We start from the raw sequence: 27,887 nt of genomic DNA, 5'->3' as shown, positions 1-27,887 counted from the left end.
TTAATGTATGTTGTTCTTTATACATAAAGTATTCGGCTAAAGCTGCTCCTGTATAAGGAGCAAGATATTGTAATGTAGCAGGAGAATCCGCAGTTTTCGCTACCACAATGGTATACTCCATTGCACCACGTTCTTCAAAGGTATTAACTACCTGAGCTATGGAAGAAGCTTTTTGGCCAATAGCGACATAAACACATATTACATTCTGATTTTTTTTATTTATAATTGTATCTGTAGCTACTGCCGTCTTACCAGTTTGCCTGTCCCCAATAATCAATTCTCGTTGACTGTGTCCTATAGGGATCATATAATCAATAGCAATAAAATCCGTTTGAAGAGGTTCATATATAGAATGTCTTGAAATAATACTTGGGGCGGTATATAATATTGAATGTTGCGCATAACTAGGGAACTCACTGTTTAACAAGTTTGTTCCTGAATCACTCATTATTAAAGATGCACATATTCTTTATATCTCCTCATTCTTCACAATCAATCAATATATTCGAACAGAGGGAAGGGGAAAATGAAGGACTTCGAAAAAGTATGACTTTATTATTGCAATTTTTATTTACATAATTGCATGAATCATCCATAAGATGGAGATTCACTTTTATGCGCCTAAAAATTCATTTCGACCAATTGAACTTTCTCAAATTGTATCTTCTTAAGAACCAAAAATATCTGTGCTAAAACGACAGATGCTAAGAATAATAAAAGACCTTGAACACGTAAAGGATCTTAAAGTACTATTTCTGCATTTTCCTAACCAAATCCACCCACATTAGGGTTATTCGTTAATGACTGATCCGCCTTGATGAATTCGCCTTCTGAAACAAGAAGTTCCGGTCCTAGAGGTACAAATTCAACCACTTGTCGACCATTTGATGGATTATCAATAGTTATTTGATATCCACCCTTTTCTTTACGCACAATTTTACTTACTTGACCCGTTGCTGAAGCGTTATAGACTGTATTGTTGCTTTTGCTCCCATCGGGATAAATTTGTCCTCTTCCTCTATTACCACCTACATATATGGGATATTTCAGGAAGTGAGCTGCTTTATTAGTAGTGGGATTTGGTGAAAGGATGGGAAATACAATTTCACTATATTTTTGACCAGGAACAAGACCTATTATTAGAATATTTTTTTGATTGGGACAATAGTTTTGAAAATAAAGATCACCTATTTTTTCCTTAATCTTAGGATAAATATGATCCGAAGGAGCTAATTCAAAACCTTCGGGTAAAATAAGAACAACTCCTACATTTAAAGTCCCTTTCTTACCATTAGCAAGAACCTGTTTTATTTGCTTATCATAGGGTATTTTAACAACTACTTCAAAAATGATATAGGAAGCATGGACTGTGGAACTTCAATCTCCACAGGTTTTTTAGCCAAATGACAATTGGCACATACAATACGCCCAATTGCTTCTCAAGGATTCTCATAAGCTTGTTGTGCAAAAATGGGATATGCATTTGCAATATATGTGCGAGTCATTATATCTATCATTATTAAGACGGAAATTGAAAAAAGAACAAACTGAATCGATGGGAGGATTGGGATCTTTCCAAAACTATTTCCTTGGTTTTGCATTGATTCATTGAAATAACCATACACGACATCACATATAACATAACAAAAGCATTCATTTGCAAGCAGTAACCAAATTGAATCCCAAACCTATCTTCTCCTCTTATCATTTGCCATGCAGTCAATTGGTTTTTTAATTCTATTTTTTGTTTTTTTGTTTTTTTGATTGGTAATTGGCCGAAGCCTAAATAGCTTTTGACTGGAGCTATGAACCAGTGGGGACACAGTAGGGGGCCCCATCCCCATTACATATCTTTGAATTATTATTATTATCATGCTTGACTAGATTGACCTCAAGACCTTCCCATCCTATGGAAGGCAAAGAGTCACAGCTTAGAGTTCCATTAGATTGACCCCAAGACCTTCCCCATCCTATGGAAGGCCAAGAGTCACAACTTAGATTTCCACTTCAGATGTCCCTATTGGGAGTTGAACTTGGGTCTCCATAGTGAGAACCCAGTGTTTTAGCCAGTTAAGCTCAACCCCTTGGACTATTATTTGAATAAAGAGAACTAAGTCTTAATTAGTGGGGAGTTCCATCTGCTTCAAATTAATGAATAAAATTGCATTGATCTAGGAATGGAGGAAGGGTCTTTTGCTTGGCTTCCTCCATTTACTCAGGAGAGAATGAGGTTTAAGATGTGAGGGAGCTAAAAAAAACAAAAAACAATGTCAAACAATGTAACATGCTACAATTATATAATATAAATAAGGCAAAGTTCAACTCAAAATTAGATCAAATGAATCACAAGTTCGGAAGATAAAAAAGAAATAAAAGGAGATGAAAAGATGAAAATAGCAGTTTATGGAAAAGGCGGAATTGGTAAATCAACCACTAGTTGTAATATTTCAATTGCCCTAGCTAGACATGGTGAAAAAGTGTTACAGATTGGATGTGATCCCAAACATGATAGTACTTTTACTCTGACAAGGATTTTGATACCTACAATTATAGATACTTTGCAGTCCAAAGATTATCATTATGAAGATATTTGGTCTGAAGATGTCATTCATAAAGGTTATGGAGGGGTAGATTGTGTGGAAGCTGGGGGGCCACCTACAGGAGCCGGATGTGGGGGATATGTGGTAGGAGAGACTATGAAATTGTTAAAAGTATTAAATGCATTTTATGAATATGATATAATATTATTTGATGTATTGGGCAATGTGGTTTGTGGAGGTTTTGCTGTTCCATTGAACTATGCAGATTATTGTGTCATTGTTACAGATAATGGATTTGATGCATTATTTGCAGCTAATCGTATTACTGCTTCTATCAGGGAAAAAGCTCATACACATCCACTGTGATTAGCAAGTTTGGTTGGAAATCGTACATCTAAAAGAGATCTTATCAATAATTATGTAGAAGCCTGTCCAATGCCCGTAATAGAAGTGTTACCTCTTATTGAAGATATTCGAGTTTCAAGAGTCAAGGGCAAAACCTTATTTGAAATGGTTGGATCCGAACCATCACTTAACTATGTATGTGAATATTATTTAGACATAGCGGATCAAATATTGTGCCAACCAGAAGGTATTGTGCCAAACGAGATTCCAGATCGGGAATTATTCAGTTTGCTCTCTGTAGTACCCCTACCGTAATCGATCTCTAACCTTGGTTTAATCTTGATTAGTTATCTTAATATAATGATTATTGTCAGATGTTTGATTTAACGCATAGCTATTGATGTGGTTTTCACTCTAGTATATGCTAGTCGGTTAGTGTACCTAGTTCGTGGTATCAACATTGAGCTAACGCTTTCATTAAATTTTATATATGTATGCATGTATGAATCTTGGTTGCAGGAGATTTCAGCTACAACGCTGCAAGAGTGCGAGGTTCGTCTTCACCTGGATGTGCAGGTTTGAGTGTGCCTTTTTAATCCTTAGAGTTGGATTAGGTGGTCGTAAGACCCTAGTCGACCTTAGTCGTGCTCAAGTGAGCATCGTCAGTCATCGTCGGTGATCCCTTCTTGTTTGGGTTTGCGAGTCGTCTGTTGGTTGACTTTCTCGATTTGCGTGCCTGGTGTGTTTGGTTAAAATGATTAATTAGTCCTTAGTAATTATCTTGATTAAATATGCGTTTGTGCATTGATGATTAATGGATTAGATTGATTGAGAATTCGTTATGCGATTTTCGTTGTTAATGAATTGCCTGTTTTAAATTGGGAGTAAATTCGATTTAAATGATTGATTTGGAATATTTAATGCATTTTATATATGCTATTGAAAAAGAAAGTTTGGTATTTAATCGCAATAGAGTTAATTGCATTCTGTTGGATTCTGAATATTGAAAGGTTTAATTGAATTAAATGAGAAAATCGATTTTAATTTGAAAAGCAAGTCATTTTTCTGAAATAATTAGAAAAGTATTAAATTTGGGTATTATTTGTAAATAAAGAATTTTTATTCCAAAAATGGAATTTTTGGGTCAACTCTTCCATATAACCCAAATTTGGGGAAATTTGGAGAGAATGGACATTTTGGAGGAGATTTTGGTTGGAAAGATTTTTGGGGGGCTTTTGGAGAAGAGGCAGGTTGCTGGATCTGGCAGGTGGGCTCTCCTTCAGCCATGCCAGGATTGCGTATGAAGGTAGGGTTTATCCAAATTGTTCTTCCTTGTTGTTGTGAAAATGGTTGCTTGTTGCCAAAATCCAATCTTTGATTTGCTTCCAGTTTTAAATTGGATTTGTGGGTTTAAATCCATGCTTTAGTGGTGTTCTTCAAGCAGATTTTATGGCTGTATCATTGTGCTTATATGAATTCTTTTGCCATACCTGGTTTTGTTAATAAAAAACAATAGAATTTTTGGAGGTGTATTGTTCCTCCCAACTGGTTGGGTGTTTGAACTCTTGTTGTTTTTGGAAGAATGTATTTCACCAAAGAAATGGAATGCCAAAACCCAGTTCGTATTAACCAAACTTTTTATATCGAATTTATATTCATGATGAATTTGTGATGGGCGTTCTTGTTGTTTGTTCCGAACTGTGCTAAAGAAATATATTTTTATTTTTTGGAGCTGGGCGTTTGTTTTTTTTATCGGGACTGTGCGTTGTTTTATTTTAAAACCATGTTTTGGGGTTGGAGGGCGGGGAGCGGAGCTCCACCCGCTCCTCCTCCCCTCTCCCCCGCACGTCCTCCCCTTCTCCCCGCTCGTTCCCTCTGGGTTTTCCCCACCCCTAGCGTTGGAAACTCCGGCCGCGGCACTGCGGTGGCCGCAGGTCGGCGGTGGCCACAGGTCGGCGGTGGCCGCAGGGCGCCGCGGAGCCTGCGAGCACCGCAGCAGCGCCGCCGCTCAGGTAATACCCTGCGGCGAGGGTTAGGGCACGACCACCCTCGCCCAAATAAAACGCGTTCCTTTTTATTTAGTTTTAAGATGTTTTTTTTTGTTATGCATTTTTTTTTTGTATAAAAAAAAAAATAATAAAGATGCATATAATATTCTTTTATTATTTTTATGCTAAGCTTAAATTCGTTGCTTAATTATGATTAAAGGGCATATCATGATAAAGGTTAACTTGATATTGATTAATTATATAATGGAGCTTATAGGTGAATTAATCATTCAGTTTCATTTCATGATTTGTGCACCCCGTCTAATTAAGTTCTTCAACTGTGTTTCGCAATTGGATATTATTGATTATATTCTGATTGAACTTGTTCTAGTAAATTTATACCTTACCTTCTAGCTGATTAGGGAAGATGGCTATTTGATGTAGTATTGTTTAAAAATAATAGAGAAATAATATGTTATTGGAAAATCGTTGGAATACGATGTAAATTCTACTTAATGATGTTTTGTTGGAGATTAAATAGCTTATTTTAGTTGATTAATGGTTGTCTGAGATTTATTAATATGAATTGGTTAAAAACTCTTTATGTCTTAATTTGCCTGTTCGATGCTTTGAACCTTAGGAGTTAGAAAACCAAGAACAACTCATCCCTAGTTGAGGTAGATAACTGTTATCTAGTATAGATCTTGTAGAAAACTTGATCGACTTGTAATGATTAAATCAATTTGAGGAAATTTTGTCCTTTCTGATTATTGCCTTGTGAGTTTTATTTCTGTATTCGCCTTTATTTATGAAATGGCATGTTTTGCTTTGTTTAGTAGGACCCTGTCTGTCGTATGGCTTGACTTGGGGTGCTTGTTCAGTCCTCAATTCTGAGTTGACTGTTGTATTGTGGTAGTGTCATTTTGATCATATCCTCCTTGTGTGTGAGTCAAATGATGATTCGTGGTTGACCGTTGTTGGTCGGGTCTCTAGTTAGAGTACCGTCAGTAAGTGATTACCCTTGAGTCGTGTTTGACCAGATGATTGTTCTCCCTTCTTGAACTCCGTTCGTCTGACCATGTCTATTCCTTGGTTTTGAGTTCGTCTGAGTTAGTCTAGTGTCGTATGGGAAAGTGGCTTTCGATTGGGGGCCGCGCCCAAAGTGGCTGCTGGGTAACCCGTCGAAAGTGAGTCTAATAAGTGATAACCTAAGTAGATTAGAAAATAATCTCTAAATAAGATAATGTGCCTCACACATGGGACGAGTGCTATCATAGATTCGACATGCTGTGAGAAGGCCTGAAATGGCAAACTACCATCCTTGTCATCACGAGAGGATGTGTGGGTCCACACGAGGCTTGGATGGGCCGGAAGCTTGGATTAGGTTGCCAGGGTGACCCAGTGTATGGGGCCGGGACCTATGAAGACTTGCCATGGTATCCATACCAGGTTGTGTGATGACACTTGTCCCTACGTTCGCTAGTGTGTTGTCGTTTTGTCCTGTTAGGAGTATCTTTGTGAGTCGTCCTTTTGTCTCTGCCCTTGTGAGTGTCAGTTTCGTGATAGACCTTGGGTGGTGATGGCTCAGTCTTGTGGATGCTCTTCTGGACTTATGTTTTTAGCTTTGATTATGTTCGGCTGGATCCTGTTCTTTTCAAGGATCGTTTATGTATTAATGGACCGATGTGGTCGCTTGTATATTGTTTGTATTTCGCCTTGATGGCTGGATTGTAATTGGTGTAACCTCTTGTATTCTTAACCTTATTATTTATCAGAGGGGTCTTGCAGTTGAGCAGACCCGGAGATGTAGCCCTTTAGGGGTGAACTCCGAGATCATTATGGTGTTATGTGATGTATTCTCTTATGTTTCCTTTATTCAGCTTTATCATGTATGTTTAGCTTATGTTAGAATGGTTAAGTGGATAAATGGAATTAACTATAAATGCTTATATTCAGTTCTTTATTGAATGCCATGTTGATCGAATGCGTAAGTGGTTTAGATGAGATTGATCGTAGATGCTAGCATGCAATCGTCTTTTAAAATGCAATAAGTTGGAATATGAATGAATGTAACTTAGAGTAGTGAATTATACTCAGTTGTTGTTAAGGAATTTAAATATGCTTGGAAAGTTCTCTTATGTTATTGTGAATTCCTAGTGTATTAGAATGTTAGATGTATAGTTTGTAATTTTAAATGAAAAGCTTGAATGAGGATTATGAATGGATCTTAATGATGAATCCTTGCTTGTGTTTTATATTTCCGTCTTTTGAAAGAAATTATCCTGATTATGAATTATCTCGTTGTTAAGATAATTAGCTTATTGGATTAATTGTGTGAGTTAAATGGATTGTGATATTTAAGTAATCTCGTTGGGAAACTCTTTAGGAGTTAGTTGAAGTCTTCCGCTATGTAATCTGAATCTTGATATCGTGTTGCATCTTGTGTTGTAACTTTAAAAAAAATAAATTTTGCACTCTATTCTTGTGTTATGGCTTTATCCCTTCGGGGTTTCCTGGCGGGGCATTACATTTGGTATCAGAGCCCATGTTGCAAACATTGGGATCTCTGGTGTCGCGTGTGCCCTCTATTTGGTGTGAGGTGTATCGACCTTATGTGTATGCTTGTCCTCCTTTTGCTTGTGAGTGATTGAGCAGACCTTAGCTGGTGTGTAACGTGTGTGTGTTCACACCTTGTTTTCGCCTTCTTGATGTTGGTGTTTGAGTGCTTATATGTGCATTGTATGTTATTTTGTAGAAAATTAAATGATCATCACTATTCTTCTCTCTTTCTTTCTGGAAATTAAAATGATTAGGATAAGAGTAAATATCTTTGATTCAAATTTCCTTGTTTGCAAGAGAGAAAAAAAAAGGGTGTGACTTCTTGAACCCTTGTGTGAGCCTTATGTCGCTTATGTTTTTAGATTATTAAAGGGCTATGGGTTTAAAAATTTATTTTGGGTGAATGGGAGAAAACTGTATGTGTGCGTTTAAGAATTCTCCATGTGTATCTTGTAGGAGTAGCATGATTAAATTCTACCTTAGTAAGGTGCATTTTTATGCGAATAGATGAATTATGTGAAACTGCTTGATTGGTAGAAGAAGTATTAAAAAGAGCATGCTATTGTAGTTTCGAGAGAATATTAATGTGTTTTCCGAAAGATTGTTTTATGTGTTTCATTAAACCAGTTTGATTGAAGATTTATTTTAGCAAATGCTCCATCGAACTCGCTGTTGGGTATATGTAATTACCTTAATGCATTTAGAAAGTGCAACTGAAAAGCTTGTTTGATGTGCATGCATTAATGTGTTATTTGGGGTAATAGCTCTTTGCTTATCTTTGATCGTAATGTGATCTTCCCTAATAGGTTGCAAATTATGACATGTGTCTATATTGTATTGTTATTAAGTGAGTGTTCTTAAGAGGTCTTGCATTATCGAAAAAATTGTTTCTCTTGATCTCTGCCTTGTTTGGAATACTAGAACCTCCTGTTGCAACCATAATTATTGGAAATGTTTTGTTAGGCTGATTGTCATCCTTCTAATCGGTAGCAAAATGAAAACCGTGCAATTAAATGATAGGCTTATAGTGAGAAAATGTATAATGTGGCGTGATCTAGTTTGATCTTGCGTTTCTTGTAGGAAACAGTTTGATTATCAAACTCTCTTTCCCTTCTCTTTGCCTAATCATAAGATTTTTAGAAATGGTATTAAAGAATGCATTGATTTAATAGGATGTTTATAAAACATGTGAAATTGTGTGTTTGCTTTTGGCTTCATAGTGATAGATGAAAGTCTTAAGCTTTAGAAATGAATTTGCTTAGCTAGTAATTTAATTATGAATGCTTAGTGAGATTCGAGAAAGATATAGGAATGATGTTAATTCCTTATATAATTGTGAATTGTTAATGAATTCAGTACTTGTATCTAGAGTAAACTTGATTCAGTTATTTATATAGAAAGCATAATTGGAATCTTCCTTGTATAGATGTTAGCGTACTGAAAAGTACTCCCCGTAAATGTGACTAAACCAGTGCTGGTGTATTTGTGTGTATTGTAAGAAACCAGTGCTTATTATGTGTGCCCATGGATTGGTGAAGTAATCAACCATGGAGGATATGTTGCTTATGAGTATGGGAAACCATACTGTTTATGTAATGTTGTTTATTTGTTTCCCTGCTGAGTACCAAACCTCGGGTTGTGGGTAACTCAGTATGTTAAGGGGTAGTATTCGAAGCGACCGTTCCTTGAATAGTATGGATTGGCGTACGAGTAATGTCGGCGCGAAGCGACTTTAGCTTCTCTACTTCGAGGAATGATATAGTTGTACTACTAAACTGTATCAAAGGTGTACTCAATACTTTCCCTTTTGATGAATCTATTTATAGGTTTATGTGTGCCAGCCTTATTCCTATCCTTTATTTTGAGCATATAGATGGCAGTTTTTGAGCATATTGTTGGATTCTATTGGAGCATCTATTGCCTTGTCTTCATGAGAGGCGTGTTATTGTTCTTACATAAGTTGCCAACTGACCAGTGTTGGTAGACTTGTGGGTAGAACTTAGCCATGTATACCTCTGGCTTACAGCGAGTATCCTTCTAGATACGTCGCTATGCAGGATGTGACTTGCGCGTGCTTTTTCCGCGAGGTGCACTACCATGCGGGATACGTCCATTGTGTGTTTTCTCCACTTGGGGTATTGCCATGCCACGTGACGACGTGATGCGGGGTGATGTCGAGGTGCACACCGCCATGCCATGTGGATAGTGTGACTATGTCGCACCACATGATGAGCTACTGCAATAGCTAGTCAGTTGTTCCTTCCTTCCTCGTTGGTGGCTAGATGCTAGTCACACAGTGATGTTATGTGCAGTTGTGATATTCTTTATATTTCTTTGGGGATCAGCAGTTTATTTTACTTTGACTTTGAAGGTTTAGCCACGATCTTGTGATCTTTTGCACTTTGATTTGGTGTTGAAATTCTGGATTATTTTCTTGCCTTACTGTTGGAATTGATGATTTATTATCTTTATTCATCTGTACTTTGGTGGCTAAACTGGTTTATCCTTATTGTTTTCGGATGCTGGTCTTGTGTCGAGATGTGAAATTCCTCTCCAAGGACGTATGATACGGAATTGGTAGAGTGTGTGCGAGGAAGTTGATATAGGGAACCTTGAGGATGGGGGTATGTGAGGCTGTGATGCAGCTAGTATCCACTACCTACCTATGTGTGGTGACTATCTCTTGGAGGCTAAACACCATACACAACAAGGGATATTCACAAAGGTCTTGTATGGAAGGTAGCACCGCTATGGTGTGCCTAGCACCATCGAGCCTTTGAGTGAGATATTGGATTCTTCTGATCATATTGTTGTTATGAGATCAAGCATAGAGATGCTGATCGTGCATGTTATCCTTGACTGAGCATTAGACATGCTCACATGTGGCCTTTCTGTTATGCATTCCAGTTATGTGGATGGTTATTATTTGTATCATGGAGTAAATTGTGTTAGCTTGTCACTATGTTATGGGACATAGTCTTTGGAAAGGTTTTCTTATGCCTGGCAAGTGTAAACAATTGAGTTATTTACGTTGCTCTTATTTCATGAAAGCTAATTTGGTTGTAGAAATTGATATTTTGAGCTAGTTCTATGATTTAAAGTTTATGATAAAGATGGATTGGTAAAGGAAATTGATCATGATGGCATGTTTCTTGTCATTTTTGGGTCGATGATTATGGTAAGTGTTGTTTACCTCTTTGTAATGCTTTAATTTGGTGTAATGAAAGGAAGAAAATTCTTGTTTCTTTGCTATGAATGTGGATAATTCCTCGAATATTTTAAGGAATGTATGGTTTTAGGTGTATCTGGCCAATGGATAATGGCGTTTGTAAAGAACTTTGCAATAATATTTCATTTATTTATGGAAAGATTTCTATGTGCAATTTGATCTTTGTTGAATGAGTTTCAGGGCTGATGCATACGACATGTTCTCTGTCTAGCCTTACGACTTCCAGGAGTAAGTCGGAACCTAGGGGGGGAGAATGTAGTACCCCTGCCGTAATCGATTTCTAACCTTGGTTTAATCTTGATTAGTTATCTTAATATAATGATTATTGTCAGATGTTTGATTTAACGCATAGCTATTGATGTGGTTTTCACTCTAGTATATGCTAGTCGGTTAGTGTACCTAGTTCGTGGTATCAACATTGAGCTAACGCTTTCATTAAATTTTATATATGTATGCATGTATGAATCTTGGTTGCAAGAGATTTCAGGTACAACACTGCAAGAGTGCGAGGTTCGTCTTCACCTGGATGTGCAGGTTTGAGTGTGCCTTTTTAATCCTTAGAGTTGGATTAGGTGGTCGTAAGACCCTAGTCGACCTTAGTCGTGCTCAAGTGAGCATCGTCAGTTGTCGTCGGTGATCCCTTCTTGTTTGGGTTTGCGAGTCGTCTGTTGGTTGACTTTCTCAATTTGCGTGCCTGGTGTGTTTGGTTAAAATGATTAATTAGTCCTTAGTAATTATCTTGATTAAATATGCGTTTGTGCATTGATGATTAATGGATTAGATTGATTGAGAATTCGTTATGCGATTTTCGTTGTTAATGAATTGCCTGTTTTAAATTGGGAGTAAATTCGATTTAAATGATTGATTTGGAATATTTAATGCATTTTATATATGCTATTGAAAAAGAAAGTTTGGTATTTAATCGCAATAGAGTTAATTGCATTCTGTTGGATTCTGAATATTGAAAGGTTTAATTGAATTAAATGAGAAAATCGATTTTAATTTGAAAAGCAAGTCATTTTTCTGAAATAATTAGAAAAGTATTAAATTTGGGTATTATTTGTAAATAAAGAATTTTTATTCCAAAAATGGAATTTTTGGGTCAACTCTTCCATATAACCCAAATTTGGGGAAATTTGGAGAGAATGGACATTTTGGAGGAGATTTTGGTTGGAAAGATTTTTGGGGGGCTTTTGGAGAAGAGGCAGGTTGCTGGATCTGGCAGGTGGGCTCTCCTTCAGCCATGCCAGGATTGCGTATGAAGGTAGGGTTTATCCAAATTGTTCTTCCTTGTTGTTGTGAAAATGGTTGCTTGTTGCCAAAATCCAATCTTTGATTTGCTTCCAGTTTTAAATTGGATTTGTGGGTTTAAATCCATGCTTTAGTGGTGTTCTTCAAGCAGATTTTATGGCTGTATCATTGTGCTTATATGAATTCTTTTGCCATACCTGGTTTTGTTAATAAAAAACAATAGAATTTTTGGAGGTGTATTGTTCCTCCCAACTGGTTGGGTGTTTGAACTCTTGTTGTTTTTGGAAGAATGTATTTCACCAAAGAAATGGAATGCCAAAACCCAGTTCGTATTAACCAAACTTTTTATATCGAATTTATATTCATGATGAATTTGTGATGGGCGTTCTTGTTGTTTGTTCCGAACTGTGCTAAAGAAATATATTTTTATTTTTTGGAGCTGGGCGTTTGTTTTTTTTATCGGGACTGTGCGTTGTTTTATTTTAAAACCATGTTTTGGGGTTGGAGGGCGGGGAGCGGAGCTCCACCCGCTCCTCCTCCCCTCTCCCCCGCACGTCCCCCCCTTCTCCCCGCTCGTTCCCTCTGGGTTTTCCCCACCCCTAGCGTTGGAAACTCCGGCCGCGGCACTGCGGTGGCCGCAGGTCGGCGGTGGCCGCAGGGCGCCGCGGAGCCTGCGGGCACCGCAGCGGCGCCGCCGCTCAGGTAATACCCTGCGGCGAGGGTTAGGGCACGACCGCCCTCGCCCAAATAAAACGCGTTCCTTTTTATTTAGTTTTAAGATGTTTTTTTTTGTTATGCATTTTTTTTTTGTATAAAAAAAAAAATAATAAAGATGCATATAATATTTTTTTATTATTTTTATGCTAAGCTTAAATTCGTTGCTTAATTATGATTAAAGGGCATATCATGATAAAGGTTAACTTGATATTGATTAATTATATAATGGAGCTTATAGGTGAATTAATCATTCAATTTCATTTCATGATTTGTGTAGTACCCCGTTTTGATCGGACTTATTAGACTATCTTTGTGTTGCAGTTTACTATTCAGTGACACTTTATTGCTCGTCATTTTTGCAGACGTATTTGATACTATTTCATGTTTATCTGGATATTGGATGCATGAGTTATCTTCAATATTTCAGTATTGGTGATTTCTAGTATTTCATGGATTATTGCTCGTACTGACATCTTACTTTATCTAGGCGATGTGTCATATATATGTTGCGTGTTTGCTATTGTATTGGATGCAAGGGGACGATTTTCCTTCACTCGTTTCGATGAGACAGGGAACATCGCGATTCTCCTTCATCGGTGTGTGTGCTGTGTATTCTATATCTATATGCATGTATGTGTGTGCTTCGGTGATGCAGGATATTGCAGGTACAAGTACCGGGTAGGTACGGGGTATCGTCTCCACCTGGCTTCACAGGTCTGAGCGTGCCTTATATGTCCGATGGGAGTGGAGGAGATAGCTTTTGACCCTAGTCCTTACCTCAGTCTATTATTGTGAGTGCCATCAGTCGGTCGTTCATCCCTTTTGTTCGAATTTCGAGTCTTTTTGCTTTCCTCGATTTGCATGCCATAGTGGTTCGGTTATTTATTTAAAGTATAAGTTGTCATTATTTGTCGGCTTGAGCGATTTATTTCTTATTATGCCTTATGTCCTGAATCAAGCGTAATTGATTAGTTTATTAGATTTTTAAAATTTTAGTTGCTTATATTGGCAAAGTAATCGTGTTTAGATCCAACGAAAGAAATAGAATAAATTAGTTAATTGCTTTTAATATATGCAAATGAAGCTAACTCATTGTTTTCCTATTTAGTAGAAAAGTTGATTTAATTGCTATTTATGAAAAATGTAATTTTCAAAAAGAGGGAATTTTCATTTATTTGTTTTGAGGAATATGAAAAAGAAAAGAAAAGAAAGTCAATTGTGGGATTTTAATGTTTTTTTTAAAATAGAAATTTTGGCAACCTAGAAAATTAGGTTAAGGAGATTTTTCTTACTACATCATTTTGGAGGAGATTTTGGGGGTTATGCTTATTTTGGAGGAGGAGAAAGAAATTTTGGAAAAATTGCTTGAAGGGTGGTTTTGGGTGTGAACTAGCTGGGATTCCTGCTGAAGCATACCATTCCTGCTTTGAAATCATAGAGGTTGGTTGAATCCTTGTTTATTTCAACAAAAAAATCCTTGCTTTCTTTCCATTTTCTGTTATTTGTTTAAAAGCTTGATTTATGAATTTTGGATGTTGAGTGTTTGTTTGTCATGGGTTTGTGGAAGAAGGATTCTATCAATTTGTAATCAAAATTCCAAACTTAAGCTTTCTCCATGTTGTTTCATAACTTAATTTTTGTTGTTTCATCTTTGCTTATGCAAGAAATTTCTTGGTTTATTATGCTGTTTGTAATTGGAAATTTTGTTGGGTTTTAGTAGTGTTATGCTGGCAAAATTTTGCCAAGCATTCATAAAATACCTCTCCCTGGTAATTTCCAGTTTAAAAATGATGGTCATGAGTTAAATTTTCTTGTTCATGCTTGTTGGGAGCAAATAAATTCAATTGGAGTTTGGGGATTAAGTTTATTCCCATTTAATTAAATTTTTAGAGCAAACTGGGCTGATTTGAATGAAATTTTATTGCCCCTGTTTTGTCTCAGAAGATTTGTAATTGCTGGTAAAATTGGCATTACCAATGATTCTTTCAATTTGTTTTTTTTGGTTGTATGTTTGTCAAAATTATGGTGGCTGGGAAATTAATTGTTAATTTTGTTTTAACAGAGGGTTTCACCTCTGTCTCTGTTATTAGTCTCTTTCATTTTGTCTCAGACATTTTTTTAAAAAAACGAAATTTAAATTGTTATTAAAACCAAAAAAAAATTGAAAGCAAAAATTAAATGTTAGTGGTGTTTGGGATTGGGGGCGGTGGCGGGGAGCTGGGCTCAACCCAGCCACGCTACTCCCCTCTCCCTGCAACCTCGCTGCTTTCCTCAAGACTGAGGAATGCAGCAAGCGCTGCATTCCCCAGTCTGGGAACAACAGCTTGCTGCGTGGGTGCTTGGGGGCCCCACGTTGGGGTTTTAAAATTGTTTTTTTTTAATATTTTTTTTTGTTAGTTTTAAAAAAAGAAAATAATATTATAAATTGTTAGTGGTTTAAATAAAATTCATTAGTGTTATTTTGTGTTAATATTAAGTGATAATATATTGTTATTTAAACAATAATAACAATATGTTATTATTTAATATTAAATAATAATAATATGTTAATTGTAGTTTGTAATGATGTTGAGATTAATTAATAATTTTTCAATTTTAGTGATGAGGATTATTTGCCTGGTATTGTGAAAATAAATAAAATGATTTAGAGGTTAGTATTAATGTTGGAATTAAGGAAAGTTTAGGTTAAATTTGATATCAGTGTTGTTATCCAAGTATTGAAAAATAATCGTATGATGATTGTATTCGACAAATAGTTGTTTTTTGGAATTATTTTATAATAGCTTGTATACATTTGTTAATTTGATTTAAATGTTGACTGCTCAAAGAAAGATTGCTTGTGGTGTTTTTATATTGCAGTCTAGTTGTTTTAATGTCGTCGCATTATGTTTAAAATTGTCACTATGTTGTCGATGTTTACCCTTGGTCAGGTGTTGATGTTCAAACCTTGAGGAAGTGAGCTATTATGTGTTATGTCCTTAATGGCCAACTCTGGATTTGTGACTGTGAGTCCTCCACCTGTGTTATGTCTGGATAATTTATGGTTGTTAGTCCACCATAGAGTTCTCATAGATAGTCTTATCCAGTTAGTGACCTAGTAGAGAGAGTGGCTTTCGGGCGGGGGCCGCACCCAAAGTGGATGGCAGGATAACCCCTCGAAAGTCAACTATTAAGTGATAACATAATAATTTGATTAGGGGGTGGGTAGTTATTAATTTAATTAAGATAATGCACCCCGTACATGGTTGAGTGCTTGTATAGGCTCAAGGTGTTTGGGAAGGCCTGGAATGGAAAACCTACCACCTTGTCCTCACGAAAGGATGGTAGGGTCCGCATGATGCTTAGATGGAGCCGGGGGTTCGGGAGAGGTTACCAGGATAACCCATGATGGGGGCCGGGACCTATGGAGACCTACCTAGGGTAACCATCTTAAGCCATGTGATGACACTCTGTCTCTAGGGTCGCTAGTGTTTTGTGAGTCGAGTCACTTGTGTACTGCGGAGTCATGTGTACTGTTGTACTTTTCTTGCTTGCTTGAGGGTCGTCTGCTATCTCCTAGCATGGTGGGGTGGTTCCATTATGGGATCACATGGTCGGGTGGTAGTGCCACTTCCCATCGGATATCTTGTTCCTACCTTCATGCGAGGATTGGCTTCGCCGGTGCATCTTGGTTCTTGCTTCGTGTAGCACTCATGTTCTTGATGTTGTACCTTGAGGCCCGTGTGGTCATTGTATCAACAACTTGTAACCTTTGTATTTTATTGTTCTATGGAAGCCATGTAATTTATGGAATATTGTAATTTAAGTCATGGGATGTATATTGTTTCAATTATCTTTCCTATTATGTATAAATGAATCTTTGGAAGTATGTATGTTGTAATTCTTTAAGCCTATCTTTGGAGATCAATTTATGAATATGAGCTATTTAATCGTTATTGGCTTTCTCTAATTTTAGATGGATGATTGGATTAATATTGTGGTGTGGTTTTATTTAGAAGTAATCTTCGTTGGTAACCCTTTAGGATGTAAATGTTAGTCTTCCGCTTATGTTAATTATTGAGCAAAGTTTTGATTATTTCCTTTAATCTTTAAAAAAAATTTATTGCGCCTTTTAGTTGCCTTGTTGTGTTGCTATCCTTTAGGGTTCCTGGCGGGGCATTACATTTGGTATCAGAGCCCATGTTTCAACATTGGGTACTCTGGGATTGTAGTGAGCCCATTCAGTTTGACCTTGTGTGTAGATCTTAGTGTTTGGATTTCCCTTGCTGTATCCTTGTCATTGATCTGAACCATTTTCTCTTTTGCATTTTTGGTCATGGTTAGGAAAGCTAGGGGAGTTGGCCGTGTTGGTGGCTGCAATAGAGGTAGAGGTGGGAGACGGGGCCAAGGTTTAGACCGCCATAGTCCTTCACCACCTCCTGCGCATGTGAGTGTGGAGTAGGATCAGTCAGTGCATCAGGAATTACCGCATGTGGAAGAGCAGGTTCCCGAAAGGGAAGAGCTGAGGCAGATGTTTCAGGAAGTTCTAGCTAGGCTAGGCCCCAGGCTTGAAGGTGAGCAGCCCATCCATGCTCAGGTTGGGGAGTCGTATCAGTATGTTTCAGAGGAGAGAGAGAGAGAGAGGTCTCCTAGGAGGAGAGAGGTTCCAGTTGGTCATGATTCAGCTCCCTCGAGTCACATCAAGGATCTTTTGAGGACCAACCCTCCTTTCTTCGATGGTCGAGGCACAGGTCTCGAGGCAGAGACTTGGTTGATTAGTTTGGATAGGTGTTTCGCTATGTTCCCATACAGTAGCAACACCCGAGCGAGATGTGCGATCATGCGTCTCGATGATTTTGCTTCTATATGGTGGAAGTTAGAGGAGGAGAAGATTGGTCTGAATATCAATACTGTTTCTTGGGAGATCTTCTTAGAGAGGTTCAGAGCACGGTTTCTCTCACCACAGTGGAGACAGACTCGGGCAGATGAGTTCTATTCATTGCGACAGTTTGGTATGTCAGTTGACCAGTTCGAGCATAGATTCTATGAGCTGAAGCAGTATGCCGGGATTGGCAACGATGAGACTATGCTCGTACAACATTTCTTGAGAGGTCTTAACGACCGCATTAGTGGAGGGGTTAGAGTTTTTGAGCCAGTTTCAGTGGAGGCAGCGGTGGCGAAAGCCAGATTGGTTGAGCAGAACCTTATCCGTGCGCATGGTGGACAGGCAGGAGTTCAGATAGGGAGTGTTCCTTCCAGTGGGAACAGAGCTCGTGGGAATCAGTCCCAGTCAGCGGCACCATTCAGGACTCCTCAAGCACCCGCTAAGGGTGGACAGCAGCAGCAGCAGAAGCAACCACAACAGCAACCACAGCAGCAGAAACCGAAACAGTCTCAGGGCCAGCAGGGTGGCAACCCTCCTCATAGAAGAAACAGGAACTGGCGGAGGAGCAAACAGGGTTTTCCAGGACAGTCTTCTCAGAGTGCATCACAGGCCCCTAGTAGGGGAAGCTTTCAGCAGTCCAGTGGGCCGACTGGAGGTAGAGGACCAGGTAGAGGAGCTTGCTACTCTTGTGGGCAGTATGGTCATATAGCCGTGCAGTGTCCTCAGCGTATCCACCAGACAGGGAATCAGGGGCCAGTTGCATCAGAGCCTACAGTAGGGGATGCTGGTAGGTCCCACAAAGTGTTTGCAGCGGTTGATAACCGCCAGGCTGAGCATCAGGGGACAGTTATTGAGGCCGCAGGTGTGTTGTGTGGTATCCCTATCTCAGTGCTTTTTGACTCCGGTGCATCGGATTCTTTTATTTCTTCGTCCATTGTGGAGCGGTGTGGACTCACGTCTGCTAGGCAGGCGGATAGGTGACAGGTAGAGTTGGCTACCGGGGTGCGCATGTTCGTAGATGCCTTTGTTCCTAGTTGTGAGTTGGATCTAGGTCCCTTTGTGACTTTTGTTGACCTTCGTGTCATTCCCTTGGGATCCTATGGAGTAGTGTTGGGGATGGATTGGTTATCATCTCACAGTGCTCATGTGGACTGTTGTCAGAAGACAGTAGAGTGTTTAGATGACCATGGCAGGAAAGTGGGGATCATTGGAGTTCAGAGATCGATATCCTTACGTATGATTTCCGCTATGCAACTTAAGCGGTGTATGCGTAGAGGATGTCAGCTTTTTGCAGTAACTCTTGAGGATATGGATGAGGGAGAGAGTCGAGAAATCGCTCTTGATGGTCACCCTATTCTTCGAGAGTTTGCTGATGTGTTTCCTTTGGAGATTCCTGGTATGCCTCCGAAGTGAGACATAGATTTCCGTATTGATTTGGTTCCTGGTGCAGAACCTATTTTGAGAGCTCCATATCGGATGACTACTCAAGAGTTGAGTGAGTTGAAGTTGCAGGTGGAGGAATTGTTGACCAAGGGATTCATTCGTCCTAGTGTCTCTCCTTGGGGTGCGCCTGTTATCTTCGTAAAGAAAAAAGATGGTTCTCTTCGGTTATGCATTGATTACCGATAGCTGAATAAGGTAACCATCCGGAATCGATATCCATTGCCTCGTATTGATGATCTTTTCGATCAGGTGAAGGGAGCCATGGTGTTCTCTAAGATTGATCTAAAATCTGGGTACCATCAGTTGCGCATTCATGATGCAGACATTCATAAGACAGCGTTTCGCACTCGTTATGGTCACTATGAGTTCACAGTAGTACCATTTGGGTTGACAAACACACCTTCAGTTTTCATGTGCCTCATGAATGGGGTTTTCCGTGCATACCTGGATCATTTTGTCCTTGTGTTCTTGGATGATATATTGATTTATTCTAGATCTATGGAAGAGCATGAGGGTCACCTGCGTCTAGTTTTGCAGTGTTTGAGGGAGAATCAGCTTTATGCCAATTTGGCGAAGTGTGATTTCTTCCAGACTGAGGTGAAATATCTTGGTCATGTGGTTTCAGGAGAGGGTGTATCTGTGGATCCTTCAAAGATCCAAGCCATAGTGGATTGGCCAGCGCCGACCAATGTTTCAGAGGTTCGGAGCTTTATGGGTTTGGCCGGATATTACCGTCGCTTTGTTAAGGATTTTTCCCATATAGGTCACCTGATTACTTCTCTTCAGAGGAAAGGGAAGAAGTTTGTTTGGTCAGAGCAGTGTGAGTCAGCGTTTCGTGCCTTGAAGGAACTCCTTGTCAGTGCTTCGATTTTGGCAGTCCCTGATCCATCCAGAGAGTTTATGGTATGCACAGATGCCTCTTTAGAAGGTATAGGTGCGGTGCTTATGCATGATGGACGTGTGGTTGCCTATGAGTCTCGCAAACTCAAGGACCACGAGTTGAACTATCCAGTTCATGATTTGGAGTTGGCAGCTGTAGTGCATGCATTGGTTAGGTGGCATCACTTCCTGTTAGGGCGTCGGTTTGAGCTGCATAGTGATCACCGCAGTTTGCAATATATCTTCACGTAGCCGAACTTGAATGCTCGACAGCGAAGGTGGATGGAATTCCTCTGCGAGTATGATTTTGAGGTTCGATATATTCAGGGGAAGGAGAATGTAGTGGCTGATGCCTTGAGTCGTAGGCAGCATGAAGTTTCAGCTTTGTCCCTTGGAGTGGACTTGAGACAGAGAATTCTTGGAGTTCTTCCTCAGGACTCTTGGTATCAGGATGTTAGAGCCGTGTTGGAGTCCGGAAGGCCCTTAGAGGGTAGATTCGCTGGGTATAGTCTTGAGGCGGATGGCATTCTACGTCATCTTGGTCGGATCTACGTACCTCCTTTGGAGGGTCTTTGCACTTTGATCATGACTGAGGCCCATCGTGCACCTTATTCGGCACATCCAGGTGTCAAGAAGATGCATGCAGATCTTAGACAGATTTATCATTGGGCTGGTATGAAACGTGACATTGCCGATTTTGTGTCGAAGTGTTTGGAATGTCAGCGAGTGAAGGCGGAACATCAGCACCCAGCAGGGCTTTTACAGCCTAATTTAGTACCGGATTGGAAATGGGACATCATTTCCATGGATTTCATTGTTGGGTTGCCTGTTTCTTCACGTCGTCATGATGCCATCATGGTCATTGTTGACAGGTTGACGAAGGTTGCTCATTTTGTTCCTATCCGAGCTTCCTATACAGCAGCAGTGGTGGCTCGTGTATTCTTGGAAGATGTGGTGAGATTCCATGGGATTCCGAGGCGGATAATCTCTGATAGAGATCCAGTCTTTACCTCAGCATTGTGGACCTCACTTCAGCATGCTTTGGGAACTCAGTTGAACTTCAGTTCAGCTTATCACCCAGAGACAGATGGTCAGACTGAGCGTGTGAATCAGGTTTTAGAGGACATGCTTCGCATGTATGTTATGGACCAGCAGTCGCGTTGGGAGGATTATATTTATCTTGTGGAGTTTGCTTATAACAACGGATATCATAGCTCCATAGGTATGTCTCCCTTTCAGGCATTGTATGGCCGTCCTTGTCGTACTCCGTTGAGTTGGGATCGGTTAGAGGACAGGGTGCTCATAGGCCCGAATATCCTTCGAGAGATGGAGCAGCAGGTAGAGTGGATTCGTGAGCATTTGGTAGCTGCACAGGATAGGCAGAAGAAGTATGCAGATGCTCACAGGGTAGATCGTCAGTTTTCTGTTGGCGACCATGTATTCTTGAGAGTGCGTCCGCGTAAGAGTCTGATCCATTATGGAAAGGGTTCTAAGTTGGCACCTCGTTTTGTTGGCCCATTTGAGATCCTTGAGAGGATAGGACCTGTTGCCTACCGTCTTGCTTTGCCACCGAGTCTATCCTGCATCCACGATGTCTTTCATGTTTCAGTTCTTTGACCTTATCACCCAGATGTGACTCATGTTCTTGATTGGAACGCTTTGCAGGTCGAGGACGGGCAGCTTTCTATGGAGCCCGTGCGCATTCTTCAGCGTCGGGATTTGAACCTCAGGGGACGCAACATCGACCAGGTAAGGGTCCTATGGGACCCAAATGATGAGACCTCGGCAACATGGGAGGATGCAGCGAAGATGAGAGAGCTCTATCCTTATCTGTTTTAGGCTTCCAGGAGTAAGCCTAGTTTTGTGGGGGAGAATGTAGTACCCCGTTTTGATCGGACTTATTAGACTATCTTTGTGTTGTAGTTTACTATTCAGTGAGACTTTATTGCTCGTCATTTTTGCAGATGTATTTGATACTATTTCATGTTTATCTGGATATTGGATGCATGAGTTATCTTCAGTATTTCAGTATTGGTGATTTCTAGTATTTCATGGATTATTGCTCGTACTGACATCTTACTTTATCTAGGCGATGTGTCATATATATGTTGCGTGTTTGCTATTGTATTGGATGCAAGGGGACGATTTTCCTTCACTCGTTTTGATGAGACAGGGAACGTCGCGATTCTCCTTCATCGGTGTGTGTGCCGTGTATTCTATATCTATATGCATGTATGTGTGTGCTTCGGTGATGCAGGATATTGCAGGTACAAGTACCGGGTAGGTACGGGGTATCGTCTCCACCTGGCTTCACAGGTCTGAGCGTGCCTTATATGTCCGATGGGAGTGGAGGAGATAGCTTTTGACCCTAGTCCTTACCTCAGTCTATTATTGTGAGTGCCATCAGTCGGCCGTTCATCCCTTTTGTTCAAATTTCGAGTCTTTTTGCTTTCCTCGATTTGCGTGCCATAGTGGTTCGGTTATTTATTTAAAGTATAAGTTGTCATTATTTGTCAACTTGAGCGATTTATTTCTTATTATGCCTTATGTCCTGAATCAAGCGTAATTGATTAGTTTATTAGATTTTTAAAATTTTAGTTGCTTATATTGGCAAAGTAATCGTGTTTAGATCCAACGAAAGAAATAGAATAAATTAGTTAATTGCTTTTAATATATGCAAATGAAGCTAACTCATTGTTTTCCTATTTAGTAGAAAAGTTGATTTAATTGCTATTTATGAAAAATGTAATTTTCAAAAAGAGGGAATTTTCATTTATTTGTTTTGAGGAATATGAAAAAGAAAAGAAAAGAAAGTCAATTGTGGGATTTTAATGTTTTTTTTAAAATAGAAATTTTGGCAACCTAGAAAATTAGGTTAAGGAGATTTTTCTTACTACATCATTTTGGAGGAGATTTTGGGGGTTATGCTTATTTTGGAGGAGGAGAAAGAAATTTTGGAAAAATTGCTTGAAGGGTGGTTTTGGGTGTGAACTAGCTGGGATTCCTGCTGAAGCATACCATTCTTGCTTGGAAATCATAGAGGTTGGTTGAATCCTTGTTTATTTCAACAAAAAAATCCTTGCTTTCTTTCCATTTTCTGTTATTTGTTTAAAAGCTTGATTTATGAATTTTGGATGTTGAGTGTTTGTTTGTCATGGGTTTGTGGAAGAAGGATTCTATCAATTTGTAATCAAAATTCCAAACTTAAGCTTTCTCCATGTTGTTTCATAACTTAATTTTTGTTGTTTCATCTTTGCTTATGCAAGAAATTTCTTGGTTTATTATGCTGTTTGTAATTGGAAATTTTGTTGGGTTTTAGTAGTGTTATGCTGGCAAAATTTTGCCAAGCATTCATAAAATACCTCTCCCTGGTAATTTCCAGTTTAAAAATGATGGTCATGAGTTAAATTTTCTTGTTCATGCTTGTTGGGAGCAAATAAATTCAATTGGAGTTTGGGGATTAAGTTTATTCCCATTTAATTAAATTTTTAGAGCAAACTGGGCTGATTTGAATGAAATTTTATTGCCCCTGTTTTGTCTCAGAAGATTTGTAATTGCTGGTAAAATTGGCATTACCAGTGATTCTTTCAATTTGTTTTTTTTGGTTGTATGTTTGTCAAAATTATGGTGGCTGGGAAATTAATTGTTAATTTTTTTTTAACAGAGGGTTTCACCTCTGTCTCTGTTATTAGTCTCTTTCATTTTGTCTCAGACGTTTTTTTAAAAAAACGAAATTTAAATTGTTATTAAAACCAAAAAAAAATTGAAAGCAAAAATTAAATGTTAGTGGTGTTTGGGATTGGGGGCGGTGGCGGGGAGCTGGGCTCAACCCAGCCACGCTACTCCCCTCTCCCTGCAACCTCGCTGCTTTCCTCAAGACTGAGGAATGCAGCAAGCGCTGCATTCCCCAGTCTGGGAACAGCAGCTTGCTGCGTGGGTGCTTGGGGGCCCCACGTTGGGGTTTTAAAATTGTTTTTTTTTAATATTTTTTTTTGTTAGTTTTAAAAAAAGAAAATAATATTATAAATTGTTAGTGGTTTAAATAAAATTCATTAGTGTTATTTTGTGTTAATATTAAGTGATAATATATTGTTATTTAAACAATAATAACAATATGTTATTATTTAATATTAAATAATAATAATATGTTAATTGTAGTTTGTAATGATGTTGAGATTAATTAATAATTTTTCAATTTTAGTGATGAGGATTATTTGCCTGGTATTGTGAAAATAAATAAAATGATTTAGAGGTTAGTATTAATGTTGGAATTAAGGAAAGTTTAGGTTAAATTTGATATCAGTGTTGTTATCCAAGTATTGAAAAATAATCGTATGATGATTGTATTCGACAAATAGTTGTTTTTTGGAATTATTTTATAATAGCTTGTATACATTTGTTAATTTGATTTAAATGTTGACTGCTCAAAGAAAGATTGCTTGTGGTGTTTTTATATTGCAGTCTAGTTGTTTTAATGTCGTCGCATTATGTTTAAAATTGTCACTATGTTGTCGATGTTTACCCTTGGTCAGGTGTCAATGTTCAAACCTTGAGGAAGTGAGCTATTATGTGTTATGTCCTTAATGGCCAACTCTGGATTTGTGACTGTGAGTCCTCCACCTGTGTTATGTCTGGATAATTTATGGTTGTTAGTCCACCATAGAGTTCTCATAGATAGTCTTATCCAATTAGTGACCTAGTAGAGAGAGTGGCTTTCGGGCGGGGGCCGCACCCAAAGTGGATGGCAGGATAACCCCTCGAAAGTCAACTATTAAGTGATAACATAATAATTTGATTAGGGGGTGGGTAGTTATTAATTTAATTAAGATAATGCACCTCGTACACGGTTGAGTGCTTGTATAGGCTCAAGGTGTTTGGGAAGGCCTGGAATGGCAAACCTACCACCTTGTCCTCACGAAAGGATGGTAGGGTCCGCATGATGCTTAGATGGAGCCGGGGGTTCGGGAGAGGTTACCAGGATAACCCATGATGGGGGTCGGGACCTATGGAGACCTACCTAGGGTAACCATCTTAAGCCATGTGATGACACTCTCTCTCTAGGGTTGCTAGTGTTTTGTGAGTCGAGTCACTTGTGTACTGCGGAGTCATGTGTACTGTTGTACTTTTCTTGCTTGCTTGAGGGTCGTCTGCTATCTCCTAGCACAGTGGGGTGGTTCCATTATGGGATCCAATGGTCGGGTGGTAGTGCCACTTCCCATTGGATATCTTGTTCCTACCTTCATGCGAGGATTGGATTCGTCGGTGCATCTTGGTTCTTGCTTCGTGTAGCACTCATGTTCTTGATGTTGTACCTTGAGGCCCGTGTGGTCATTGTATCAACAACTTGTAACCTTTGTATTTTATTGTTCTATGGAAGCCATGTAATTTATGGAATATTGTAATTTAAGTCATGGGATGTATATTGTTTCAATTATCTTTCCTATTATGTATAAATGAATCTTTGGAAGTATGTATGTTGTAATTCTTTAAGCCTATCTTTGGAGATCAATTTATGAATATGAGCTATTTAATCGTTATTGGCTTTCTCTAATTTTAGATGGATGATTGGATTAATATTGTGATGTGGTTTTTTTTAGAAGTAATCTTCGTTGGTAACCCTTTAGGATGTAAATGTTAGTCTTCCGCTTATGTTAATTATTGAGCAAAGTTTTGATTATTTCCTTTAATCTTTAAAAAAAAGTTATTGCGCCTTTTAGTTGCCTTGTTGTGTTGCTATCCTTTAGGGTTCCTGGCGGGGCATTACAATTTGTGCACCCCGTCTAATTAAGTTCTTCAACTGTGTTTCGCAATTGGATATTATCGATTATATTCTGATTGAACTTGTTCTAGTAAATTTATACCTTACCTTCTAGCTGATTAGGGAAGATGGCTATTTGATGTAGTATTGTTTAAAAATAATAGAGAAATAATATGTTATTGGAAAATCGTTGGAATACGATGTAAATTCTACTTAATGATGTTTTGTTGGAGATTAAATAGCTTATTTTAGTTGATTAATGGTTGTCTGAGATTTATTAATATGAATTGGTTAAAAACTCTTTATGGCTTAATTTGCCTGTTCGATGCTTTGAACCTTAGGAGTTAGAAAACCAAGAACAACTCATCCCTAGTTGAGGTAGATAACTGTTATCTAGTATAGATCTTGTAGAAAACTTGATCGACTTGTAATGATTAAATCAATTTGAGGAAATTTTGTCCTTTCTGATTATTGCCTTGTGAGTTTTATTTCTGTATTCGCCTTTATTTATGAAATGGCATGTTTTGCTTTGTTTAGTAGGACCCTGTCTGTCGTATGGCTTGACTTGGGGTGCCTGTTCAGTCCTCGATTCCGAGTTGACTGTTGTATTGTGGTAGTGTCATTTTGATCATATCCTCCTTGTGTGTGAGTCGAATGATGATTCGTGGTTGACCGTTGTTGGTCGGGTCTCTAGTTAGAGTACCGTCAGTAAGTGATTACCCTTGAGTCGTGTTTGACCAGATGATTGTTCTCCCTTCTTGAACTCCGTTCATCTGACCATGTCTATTCCTTGGTTTTGAGTTCGTCTGAGTTAGTCTAGTGTCGTATGGGAAAGTGGCTTTCGATTGGGGGCCGCGCCCAAAGTGGCTGCTGGGTAACCCGTCGAAAGTGAGTCTAATAAGTGATAACCTAAGTAGATTAGAAAATAATCTCTAAATAAGATAATGTGCCTCACACATGGGACGAGTGCTATCATAGATTCGACATGCTGTGAGAAGGCCTGAAATGGCAAACTACCATCCTTGTCATCACGAGAGGATGTGTGGGTCCACACGAGGCTTGGATGGGCCGGAAGCTTGGATTAGGTTGCCAGGGTGACCCAGTGTATGGGGTCGGGACCTATGAAGACTTGCCATGGTATCCATACCAGGTTGTGTGATGACACTTGTCCCTACGTTCGCTAGTGTGTTGTCGTTTTGTCCTGTTAGGAGTATCTTTGTGAGTCGTCCTTTTGTCTCTGCCCTTGTGAGTGTCAGTTTCGTGATAGACCTTGGGTGGTGATGGCTCAGTCTTGTGGATGCTCTTCTGGACTTATGTTTTTAGCTTTGATTATGTTCGGCTGGATCCTGTTCTTTTCAAGGATCATTTATGTATTAATGGACCGATGTGGTCGCTTGTATATTGTTTGTATTTCTCCTTGATGGATGGATTGTAATTGGTGTAACCTCTTGTATTCTTAACCTTATTATTTATCAGAGGGGTCTTGCAGTTGAGCAGACCCAGAGATGTAGCCCTTTAGGGGTGAACTCCGAGATCATTATGGTGTTATGTGATGTATTCTCTTATGTTTCCTTTATTCAGCTTTATCATGTATGTTTAGCTTATGTTAGAATGGTTAAGTGGATAAATGGAATTAACTATAAATGCTTATATTCAGTTCTTTATTGAATGCCATGTTGATCGAATGCGTAAGTGGTTTAGATGAGATTGATCGTAGATGCTAGCATGCAATCGTCTTTTAAAATGCAATAAGTTGGAATATGAATAAATGTAACTTAGAGTAGTGAATTATACTCAGTTGTTGTTAAGGAATTTAAATATGCTTGGAAAGTTCTCTTATGTTATTGTGAATTCCTAGTGTATTAGAATGTTAGATGTATAGTTTGTAATTTTAAATGAAAAGCTTGAATGAGGATTATGAATGGATCTTAATGATGAATCCTTGCTTGTGTTTTATATTTCCGTCTTTTGAAAGAAATTATCCTGATTATGACTTATCTCGTTGTTAAGATAATTAACTTATTGGATTAATTGTGTGAGTTAAATGGATTGTGATATTTAAGTAATCTCGTTGGGAAACTCTTTAGGAGTTAGTTGAAGTCTTCCGCTATGTAATCTGAATCTTGATATCGTGTTGCATCTTGTGTTGTAACTTTAAAAAAAATAAATTTTGCACTCTATTCTTGTGTTATGGCTTTATCCCTTCGGGGTTTCCTGGCAGGGCATTACACTCTCTGACCTTTATCTCAATCCTATTGATGAGGGGAAACATAAAAATAATAAGGAAAATTTACTTGGATTTACGACAATTTAA

At 38.7% G+C, this 27,887-nt stretch overlaps 2 pseudogenes; one reads left to right on the top strand and one right to left on the bottom strand.

Annotated features, from left to right (window-relative positions):
* Positions 1 to 545: 545 nt before the first annotated feature.
* LOC131036315 (cytochrome f-like) lies at positions 546 to 1,601 on the bottom strand (annotated as a pseudogene).
* Positions 1,602 to 2,387: 786 nt separating this feature from the next.
* Positions 2,388 to 27,887, top strand: LOC131036333 (light-independent protochlorophyllide reductase iron-sulfur ATP-binding protein-like; annotated as a pseudogene).

The sequence above is a fragment of the Cryptomeria japonica genome, chromosome 7 (genome assembly GCF_030272615.1).
Source record: "Cryptomeria japonica chromosome 7, Sugi_1.0, whole genome shotgun sequence".
Classification (NCBI taxonomy): Eukaryota; Viridiplantae; Streptophyta; class Pinopsida; order Cupressales; family Cupressaceae; genus Cryptomeria; species Cryptomeria japonica.
Note: the sequence above shows the minus strand (reverse complement) of the source record. Positions and strands in the feature narration are given on the sequence as shown.